This window comes from Gadus macrocephalus, chromosome 2 (assembly GCF_031168955.1).
Source record: "Gadus macrocephalus chromosome 2, ASM3116895v1".
NCBI lineage: Eukaryota > Metazoa > Chordata > Actinopteri > Gadiformes > Gadidae > Gadus > Gadus macrocephalus.
Window position 1 is genome coordinate 12,422,005 of NC_082383.1, and position 11,769 is coordinate 12,433,773.

Genomic DNA, 11,769 nt, shown 5'->3' on the forward strand with positions numbered 1-11,769 from the left:
CACCCCTCGACCTCCTAGCCAATGGCTCTTAAGCCCGCGGAGTCTCAGAAATCACAACAAAAAAGATGATGGCGGACTACAAGCTTGTAATCGTTCTGCAGCATATCATGTCCCTTGTTGGGTTGCTAAGCCATTATTTATTGAGAATCTAGTTCGCCATCGTAGAAGAGCTGTTTGTTTGTGTTGTTAGTGGTTCGGGGGGCAGCCTTTATGCGCATGCTCGCCTCTTCTTCTTCTGGATTTGTGTACCAGAAGCAGCGCCCCTTATGGGCCTGGAATGTTTACTACAGCGTTTCTACAGATCTATCCGGTTTCGCTTGGCTTCGTCTTTACGGAGATACTTCGAAACCGGATAGATCGAAACCGTAACGGTTTCACCCGTTTCGGCTTCGTGTGGACGGGGCCTCAGACAATGCACCAGTCATCCTCAAGAACGGGAGAGCCACATTAATTTATCACACAGGAGACACTTCGAGGAGCTCTCCCCCGTTAGGAGGAACACAAGAGATACACATGCATATACCAGGGCCTGAGAGCCACATTAATTGATCACACAGGAGACACTTCGAGGAGCTCTCCCCCGTTAGGAGGAACACAAGAGATACACATGCATATACCAGGGCCTGAGAGCCAAGGTCAAGCAAAAACACACAGAACCACACACACCTCAAACGCACACACCTCATCGAGAGGAGGATACAGCATAAGACTGTATCACACAGGGACTCTTGATCTTCTTCTGAAGCAGACCTTCCACGGAGGCGAAGCTCTGGACGAACCATCAGCGCTGATTAGGGACTTAGACATATTCGATCTCTCACGCTTTATGACTCTGTATAACCGTTGCCACTTTACTTAATAAATCCAAGGTCCTCGTGCCGACAGACTTTATTACCTCTCCGTCTCATTTCATCTGGTCCAGTAACTAGACAGACCGTTTTTCCCCTCAGTCTCATGTCTTTGATAATCATGTTGAGAACACTGTCAGTAAGAGCAGCTGCAAATGTTGGTGAGCAATCCTTCTTTTGCAGGAATTCGTTCATGTTGCTTTGCCTTTTCCTGAGAGCAAGAGAGAAAGAGAGGAGAAAAACAAATGCATCATAATTATTTAACATGTAATAATGAAGACAGTAATATTTCCTATGTTCCTTTGACTTACACCTTTTAACTTTATTGATCACAATTATTAAAATGTTATCTATTGTATTAAAGGCATCCCCCTCACAAATGAACTTCAAATAATGTCAGAAATAAAATATTTCGATACGGTACATTCTCAACAAGCACGAACAAACACTGGCACCGTCAATCAACGTAGAATAAGCCCAGATCAAGCCTACACATTTTCTGTTATTTTAAACGTAAAAACGTATTCAATGGAAATTCTAAGGTCGCAGGTAGACAACTTTATGGCTTAAATAATGCGTGTATTTAGCACCTACAATGACAAAAGATATTTAAACTTACGGCAATTTAATAAACATGAATAGACAATACTTACGGTGGCTTTTCTGGCGGTCCATCGTCCACAACGGCGCCTGTATGCTTTCTTTTGAGGTGTTCGTGCATAGCGGTGGTGCTGCTATGATACGCCATCGACACTTTGCAGAGTGCACAAACCACCCATACTTTTGACGCCTTTGGTCTTGACGCCGTCTCTTTCCCCACCAAGTCGGACTCGACTGCTGCTGCCGCCATGATTTTTTAAAACTGAAGCGTTGACTGAAGGCGACTGAAGGCGACCAATGACTGATGCCAAAAAAGACTGACGTCAGGCACGCAGCACGTAGTGATACGGAAGACGCACATTCGTTATACTGAACTGAAGCGTTTTAGAAATTGAAAAGGTAAATTCACAAAATTAAAAAAAGATGCATCGACTTAAATTATTGATGCCGACGCATTTTTACCGTCGACTTCGTCGACCACATCGACTAATCGCGGCAGCCCTAAAAATATGAATATCGCAACTTACTTAGTCTACCATGTTAAAGGTGCCATGGCATGAAAATCTCACTTTATGAGGTTTTCTTACATAAATATGAGTTCCCCTAGCCTGCCTATGGTCCCCCAGTGGCTAAAACTTGCGTTCGGTGTAAAACGAGCACTAGGTGTTCTGCTCGCCTTTGAAAAAACGGAGGCTAAGCATCTAAGCTCCTCCCCCTAACCTGCCTGGCCCGCCCAGACAATTTGGCCCGCCATGTGAGCGCCATGTGTGTGTGGGTGTGTGTGTGAATACACACACTGTAACGCAAGTGTTTCGTGTCGGTTCTTCGATGTCTCTGGTATTTCCACAACGAGACTGTAGTTGGGGTTTCTCAGCCATGGTTGAGAAGGAATTGGCGGAAAGGACTTTGGCTTTGACTCCCTGAAGTAGGCTACATGAACTGCGACATGCCGCCGGTTGCCGCGAAGCACCACCGCCGGCAGCGGGCAGCCGGCAGCGCGCGGTTCAGTCTACTTCAGATTGATGTGAAAGTGGAAGAACCAGAGACGTTGGAGAACCCAACGAAGTCGTTTGTGATTCATAATATCGTCTGGAGGCGCACACAGCTTTTGGCCGTGATAATATGTATTATATGATATAGATATCTACGCATTATGATATTATTTAGATATAGAGCTCCAAGACTGTAACGCAAGTGTTCCTCGTTATTTGGATAACCGTTCTGCTTTTGGTGTTATGGCGCATTACACGTCAGACTTTGTCTCGTCTCTGGTATTACTACAACGAGACTCGTATTGGGGGTTATCTCAGCCATGGTTGAGAATGAATTGGGGGAAAGGAACTTTTGCATTGATTCCCTCAAGAACATGAACCACGACATGGAGGAGAAAGGGATTGTTGGCCGCAAATGTCTCCTGCTTGAGCCCCGCTTTCCGCTGCCGAGGGACCACCACCTCGGCGCTGCAGGAGGCGGAGGTGCCTAAGCGCTGCCCGGCAACTATCCCTTTCTCCTCCATGTCGCGGTTCAGTCTACTTCAGATTGATGTGGACGTGGAAGAACCAGGAACGTCGGAGAACCCAACGCGGTCAGTTGAGATTCATAATATCGGCTCACACAGCTTTTGGCCGTGATAATATATATAAGATGATATAGATATCTATGTATATGATATTATTGAGATATAGAGCTCCAGGACTCCTGTGTGTTCGAGAATATTTACAGAACACGGCTAAAGGCTGTGTGCGCCTCGCCATTGCGATACATCCACTGTAAACAGAGCGCATGGTACCGTGGCTGCAAGCTGCTCAGGGCCACACCCCCACCCTCCTCCTTGACCCGCCTCGCTCCTCCTCATTTGCATTATAGCTACAGACACCAAAACAGCGCATTTGGGGGAAGCTCAATGTGCGACTGGCTCGGAGTGGCTGTAACTCTGCACCACGGCTGAATTTCGGGAACGTCTTTGAATACTGTGTTAGTGGCCCACTAATACCTACCGTATTTTCCGCACTATAAGGCGCACTTAAAAGCCTTTAATTTTCTCAAAAAACGACAGTGCGCCTTAAGGTACGGCCACACCAAACGCGTTACCCGCGTACCACGCGTATAAAATCGGCAATTTTTCCATAGGGAAGCATTGGTTTACGCGCGTATGAGGTGCGTACACGCGTATCATGCGTACCAAGCAACATTTTGCTCGCGTTAGGGGCGTATGAGGCGCGTATATATACGCGCGTACATATACGCGCGTACGCGAGGAGTTCAAAAAATTGAACTTTTTACGCTCATACGCGTGATACTTAGCCGCAATAGCCAATCAGCGTGGAGCTTGACCCGACATCACTGGCAGAGAGTAGTGACCCTTGCACAGAAGCATACGGCCGACATCTTTCTTTATTCTGGGTGGAAATAGTAACATGGTTACGCCATTAAATGCGTTTATGGAAACATTTTTAGCGAGAAATGTGCATTTTACTTTCATAATGTTCACTCGGTGAATGTGAAGGATGTTTCGTTTGATAGTTATGATGAAGAGTGAACGCTCCGTTCACTTGCATGGACAGAGTCTCTGGTTGCTAAGCAACCTCAACGTGTCTTGGCGGACTATTTCTCTGCCGATCAACACTACGAATGCTGGAAACACACCAGACACACCATGTGAAGTTATTTAACCCGATTATTGTTATTTATATCCGAGATTATTTAATCTAACCCGATTCAAGCTCTATCATGCACCCAGACACGGCGGCGTTTGGGTTTCCTTCCTCGGACTCCTAAATCCAGCGCAGCCACAGGTGCGTAGCTGCGTATGTAGGACAATTTTTGACACAAAATGGTCAAGCAACATTTTAGCTGCGTTACGCGCGTACATGGTACGCGGGATACGCTTTTGGTGTGTCCGCACCTTTATAGGGGTGTGACGAGATCTCGTGCCACGAGATCTCGCGAGATTAAACTCGACGATATTACCCGTCGCGCTAAAAATCGGTCTCGCGAGATTTGTGATTTATCCAAACTTCTATTTGTCGCCTGTGGGGGCAGTAATGCGCCTTTGCTACATCTAGCCTGCCAGAACCTAAAGAAGGAGAAGGAAAAGAAGAGGAGGGGAAGCAGGGGAAGCATCGAAAAGCAGCCATAAGCTGTGTTCGAAATCGTTCCCTATCACGGATATAGTGTACTATATAGGGTGCTCGCCATTTTGTAGTGGTGTTCGAATTCTCAGTGGTTAATTTCATGCACTACGATGTAGCCTACTTGTTACTCCCGTATACCACAATGCAATGCGGTCGTGTTTTTCCGGAGGAGAAGAAGAGGCTGAATAACCGCAAAAACGAAAACATTTAATCAAAGTACATTTTGGGTACTTTGATTTGGTTTTGCACATAATATTGTTTGCACTTGAAAAAAAGAGAATTATTTAATTTAACTTTTATAAATGTTAGTTTTAGTTTCAATTTCATGCATGTAAAGAGTTATAATAAAACATTTCAAAATGCATGCGCGACTTGGTTAAATAAATGTCTGTTGGTCCAGTCATATATTTTGTCATTGTAGTTTTCTTAAAATCTCATCTCGTCTCGTTCTCGTGAACCCAATATCGTGTCTCGTCTCGTCTCGTGAGTGTATCGTCACACCCCTAGCGCCTTATAATCCGGAGCGCCTTATATATGGCGAACACACGAACACTTAGGCCCCGTCCACACAGAGCCGAAACGGGCGAAAACGATCAGATTTCGATTTATGCGGTTCAGGGATATCTCCGTAAAGACGGAGTCATTTCGAAACCGCATCGAGCTGGAGAAACGCTGGAGTAGATATTCAAGGCGCTGGTTCTCCACAGAAAAAAAGTGGAGCGCATCAAGCCTGCGCGCTGTACACAAACATTCAGTCACGAGGGGATTCAACCTTTTAAATTGAGCAGAAATACTTTTTAATGCACAGTTAGGAATTACATTTATCAAGGGGCTTTATTTAAAGCTACAAAAAGAATACAAATAAAATTCAACGCAACTCTGACGTCCCCCAGCTGGTGGGGGGCTAATGACGTCATCGTTTGCGTTTCAGGCGTCCACACGAATCCTAACACGAAACCGCATAGGTCCGGATAGATTTGAAACCACCTCCGAGGGTGGTTTCAAAAAACCATAAAGCCTATGGGCGCCTCGAGACTCGGGACGGACTTGTCAACGCGCTGCGGCATCGCTTACTTGATGTTGTTTTGATATAAGATCGGCATGTTGTAGTGGGTGAACGTGAATGAACGTGTGTGTGTATGTGTGTGTGTGTTGCGAGCGAATGTAATTTTAAAGTAACAAACAAACAAACTCAAAGCCGATGCATGCATCCAAAACGTTCTGTTCAAAATCAAATAAACAAATCAAAAACAGAGTCGTTATTCGCTTCAAATACTTTTTCTTTTCAAAACTTGGGAATTAATACAGCGCGGTACCGAGCGGTTGAAAACAATGTTGGCGTCTCCTGTGGCGGATAGATTTGAAACCACCTCCGAGGGTGGTTTAAAAAAACCATAAAGCCGATGGGCGCCTCGAGACTCGGGACGGACTTGTCAACGCGCTGCGGCATCGCTTACTTGATGTTGTTTTGATATAAGATCGGCATGTTGTAGTGGGTGAACGTGAATGAACGTGTGTGTGTGTGTGTGTGTGTGTTGCGAGCGAATGTAATTTTAAAGTAACAAACAAACAAACTCAAAGCCGATGCATGCATCCAAAACGTTCTGTTCAAAATCAAATAAACAAATCAAAAACATAGTCGTTATTCGCTTCAAATACTTTTTCTTTTCAAAACTTGGGAATTAATACAGCGCGGTACCGAGCGGTTGAAAACAATGTTGGCGTCTCCTGTGGCGGATAGATTTGAAACCACCTCCGAGGGTGGTTTCAAAAAACCATAAAGCCGATGGGCGCCTCGAGACTCGGGACGGACTTGTCAACGCGCTGCGGCATCGCTTACTTGATGTTGTTTTGATATAAGATCGGCATGTTGTAGTCGGTGAACGTGAATGAACGTGTGTGTGTGTGTGTGTGTGTGTGTGTGTTGCGAGCAAATGTAATTTTAAAGTAACAAACAAACAAACTCAAAGCCGATGCATGCATCCAAAACGTTCTGTTCAAAATCAAATAAACAAATCAAAAACAGAGTCGTTATTCGCTTCTAATACTTTTTCTTTTCAAAACTTGGGAATTAATACAGCGCGGTACCGAGCGGTTGAAAACAATGTTGGCGTCTCCTGTGGCTGCCTTGCGCACCTAAGTTATATTACTTAATATGACTTTGGCAGTAATGTTGCGCCATGATGCGTGCTTGCCTGCTTTCAGCGAGTAACTAATATTATTTGTAATTATTTTTTCAAAAGATATTTATCAGTCACAGCACTCACAGCAGCCTCTTCGGTTAAGTCGAGTAATTTAATGCCAACCGTAAATCTTGCATATCAAGTAGGCTAGCAAACACCGTTGCCATTCAAATGTTAAGCTTGCTGGTAGTTCTACCAGGAGGACTCAAATCACGCGCGGCTGGCCACCAATCACCAGCTACCAATCACCTGCCTACACCTGCTCTATAAAGAGTAGTCTAACATATGTCTTTGCTGCTCAGGTCTTCGTTCGACGCATGCTGCTGCTTTACTGTGCTTCTGATTATCTCGCATATCTCGTCGCTTAGTTGCTACGTCGGTTGATACACACCAAGAGGTCATAACTTCGGATTCGTGCTGGTCGGCCTACTACTTCTGGTCCCGGCAAGCGAGCGCAGAAAGCCGTTCTTTTCGGTCCCCGGTATCCTCAACAACACCACCAACAAGTTCCCAACACGGACATCCGCCTGGTTCTACAAACCCTCGCCGAGTTGGTGCAAAGCATTGGCGCCAGGATGGACGCCGTCGAAACGCCATGCGGAACTCCCGGACGGGTCCAGGCCCCCAACCCGCTGTCGTCGGTCGCCACGGCGCCTTTCTACTTCCAGCAACTATCAGGCTCGGCTTCCTCCGCCTTCACAGGCTACGCACCTGGCACGTGCCCTGCTACCATGGCTTCTGCAGTCCCCGCGTTAGCCCCCGCAGCGTATTTTCTCTCACAGCTCTACCAGTCCAGCTTCAGGATGCGGCTCCCTCGGTTGGGTTAGGGGGTTTCTTCCAAGGGCAATGGTTTGCTGAGGGATGGCCAGTCGAAGCTGGTACATTCGCCCTCGGGTCAGAGTCGTCTGTGCTGTTCGAGCTTTACCCTATCGTAGCAGCTAGCGTTCTGTGGGGCAAAGCATGGCGGCGTTAACGTATAACCATGTTTTGCGATAACAAAGCAGCGTCAAAGCGGCTGGGAAGGTGGTCTTCCACAGCATACGGATTTTACATCCGGTTGAATTTGTTGAGTTCGTTGCACACGTCGGTGTGGTACAACACAGAACTCTACGTTCGCAATCAAAGGTTCATAATTATCTTTATACCGTGCACTGTTCGGTTAACTCCTTGTGTCTGTGGTTTTTCCCTTCACTTTAACATGAATGAAGTTGATGGGTTTTAGGCACTGTGGTAACTGATTATTACCAAAAGGTTTTTATTGACGAAGGGCCTTTTAGATTGGTTCAGCTGCTGCTCACTAACTCTCACGTTCCTCTGCTCGCAATGCGATTCACATATCGTTCAATTTATTCAAAAGATCCAAAGACAAAGAACAGGTACATTATGGTATCATTTTTTATTATTATTTATAGTCTTATTGTTAATAGCTTCAGTCGCGTTGGTATTTAATTTTTCATTTGCTCGTTTAGCTACGTATGACAGTTAACAATGTTGGTGTAGGCCTATTACAATTATTTACGCGTGTAGGCCACTCCAACTCACTCGATATTTCAAAAAGATTAGTGTGCTCTCTCAGAGCTGGGAGATTTCATCCTTATTTTAACATATTACTCGAGACGGTGTTTTCTCACAGTTCTACGGGTTCATGCGTTCTCGGGTTCATGCGTTCATGCGTCCATGCGTACACGTCTCCTACTCAGACTTTTTCCCCTACATGGGGTATTTAATTTTTCATTTGCTTGTTTAGCCATGTATGTCAGTTAACAATTTGTGTATTACAATTATTTATGTGTGTTGGCCACTCCAACTCACTCGATATTTCGAATAGATTAGTGTGCTCTCTCTGGGAGTTTTCATCCTTATTTTAACATATTACTCGAGTCAGTGTTTCTCACAGCGTTCTACGGGTTCATGTGTTCTACGGGTTCATGTGTTCTACGGGTCATGCGTTCTACGGGTTCATGCGTTCTACGGGTTCATGCGTTCTACGGGTTTATGCGTTCTCGGGTTTATGCGCAAATGCGTACACGTCTCCTACTCAGACTTTTTCCCCTACACGGGGCCTGACTTTCGCTGATGTCACCTTCTCTGCAAGGCATTTTTTCATCTAAAAGCGATAGCCTAGGAGCAGCTGTTACTATTATCATTTCAAGAATCAACAACTCTCTGTCCTTACGCTTCCATGTTCCTTTATCTCAAGCTTCGGCAACGCACGTCCCCGAATCACCTGTTTATTTGCGGCCTGCCAATGACTAAAGGGTGGTTCAGAGTCAATCTCGCGACGGTGGTAGAAGGGTGCGGCCCACCATCTCCCCTCTACATTGGCCACTCCTTCCGGATTGGAGCGGCAACTACAGCCGCTGAACAAGGGTTGCCGGTCGCGTCTATCAAACGGCTGGGAAGGCGGTCTTCCACAGCTTACGAATCCTACATCCGGTCGAATTCATGGTTCTTCCTTCAAGCGCACACGATGCTCTAACGTTGGTTAAGGCAGGTTTATCACGTTTGCTACTACAGCTGTTTTTGGCCGCCTGTTTCCATTCTAGTTTTAGTCTTTGTGTCAAGGTGTCACTTTTGTTTTTATTAGTTTAGACACGTTCATACTCTTTCTAGTGATATGTGATAAGTATTTTAAGAAGCTGCATTTCCCTCACATAGCCACAAGGGGAGCAAGACCTTATTGAAGGCTGCTCCACCACAGAAGGAGCCGAAGCCTTTACGTCACCCCGGCCACGCCCACTAGGCCACGCCCACTTGACGTCCTCTCTAGCGGGTGGTTTCGAACTCGAGAGGCCAGAGATCAATAGGTAGACGGCAGAGAGCCACCCCGGGCCTAAGCCCGGGGGCTTGAAGTAGATCACGGTATTTTCCTCTCACACGCGTTAGATACAATTCCCTCCGTTAAGCTTCTGTTACCATACCGAAACATGCCGACTTTATAATAAATGAAGTCAGTTAAAAGCATCCCGGGATTGGACAACTTTCTTCAAGAATATGCAACATATTGAAATTCCGTTTAGGTATTATCAAAGATACAAGTGCGTAGATTTGTTAAATAAGGTAAACGGTCGAAAATTGATGTTATGTCTTAAACAGTTGAAGTTCCGTTTGGACAAAACGTTATTACAGTTTATCGCCTAGTTTAGGTCAACGGAAATGAAGACATTTTAGCAGTCTTATTTTGTAAAACACTTTCAGTCTCGTTTGTATTCGCCAACAACATTGCACTACGTATTTAATTATAGTTATTGTCATATGACCAGCATTGTTTTCCTCACGCGATAAAGGTTTGTTGATGACGACATTTAGTCATAATTTTCGGTGTCAAAAGCAACACTATTTGCAACTACTGGTGGTGGTGGTTATCAGGTACTAAACTCATAAAGCAAAATTCGGCTATATAACTCAAGGTTAACCTGCAGCAACCCCGGCAAGTTCGACCACGTCGGTGGATCATCTAGAAAACACTCTTTGAGTTCGGTGTCGCGTTGGTGGCATATCATGGAAAAAATAAAACTCAAGGTTCGCAGCGGCGACCCCGGTGAGTGCGTTGACCAAAGCGCAGCGGTAACAACTCGGGCACTCGTGACTATGACCACGTCGGCGGCACGTTATCTATTACTCATGGTTGACTGCAGTAACCCCGGTGAGTGCGTTGACCACGTCAACGCACAACTGGGGCACAACTCAGGCACTAGTCGTGAGTTTGTTGCACACGTCTGTGCGGTACAACACAGAACTCGACGTCCTACATCCGGTCGAATTCAAGGTTCTTTCTTCAAGCGCACACGATGCTCTCTAACGTCGGTTAAGACAGGTTTTACACGTTTGCAACCATAGCTGTTTTTGGTGGCCTGTTTCCTTTCTAGTGTTGGTCTAGTCTTGTGTCAAGCTGTCATTTTAGTTTTTATTAGTTTTAGTTACATTCATACTCTTTCCAGTGTTATCGTAATTCCATTTAGATATTATCGAAGTTACAAGTGCGTAGTTTTGTTAAATAAGGTAAATGGTTGAAAATTGATGTTATGTCTGGAACAGTTGAAGTTCCAGTTGAACAAAATAACGTCATAAGTCTTTATCGCCTAGTTTAGGTCAACGAAAATGAAGAGACATTTTAGCAGTCTTATTTTCGTAAAACACTTTTTAGTCTTGTTTTATTCGCCAACTATATTGTACTATGCATTTGATCACTGCTATTGTCACATGCCCAGCATCCACGTTGCGTCCAGTCTCGTTTTTCTCACGCGATAAAGGTTTGTTGATGACGACTCTTAGTCATAATTTTCATTGCCAAAAGCAACACTATTTGCAACTACCGGCGGTGGTGGTTATCAGGTACTAAATTCATAAAGCAAAATTCGGTTTCATAACTCAGGTTAACCTGCAGCAACCCCGGCGAGTGTGACCACGTCGGTGGATCATCTAGAAAACACTCTTGAGTTTGCTGTCACGTCAGTGGCGTACATAGGAAAATAAAACTCAAGGTTGCAGCAGTAACCCCGGTGAGTGCGTTGCTCACGTTGGTGGGAACAACTCAAGCACTCGTGAGTTTGTTGCGCACGTCGGTGCGGTACAACACAGAACTCTACGTTCGTTGCAGCAACCCCGGTGAGTGCGTTGCCCACGTCGGTGGGAACAACTCAAGCACTCGTGAGTTCGTTGCGCACGTCGGTGCGGTACAACACAGAACTCCACGTTCGCTGCAGCAACCCCGGTAGTGCGTTGACCACGTCGGTGGGCACAACTCGGGCACATGCACCTTTAATTACCACGTCGGTGGCATAATATCAAACACTCAAGTGCAGGGCACTCGGAGTTCATTGAACACGTCAGTGTTTAACACGGAAGTACACAATATTTGCTGCAGCAACACCGGTGAGTGCGTGACCACGTCGGTGGCACAGCAAGGGCACTCGTGAGTTCATTGATCACGTCGGTGTTCAACATGGAAGTTCACAATATTTGCTGCAGCAACACCGGTGAGTGTGTGACCACGTCGGTGGC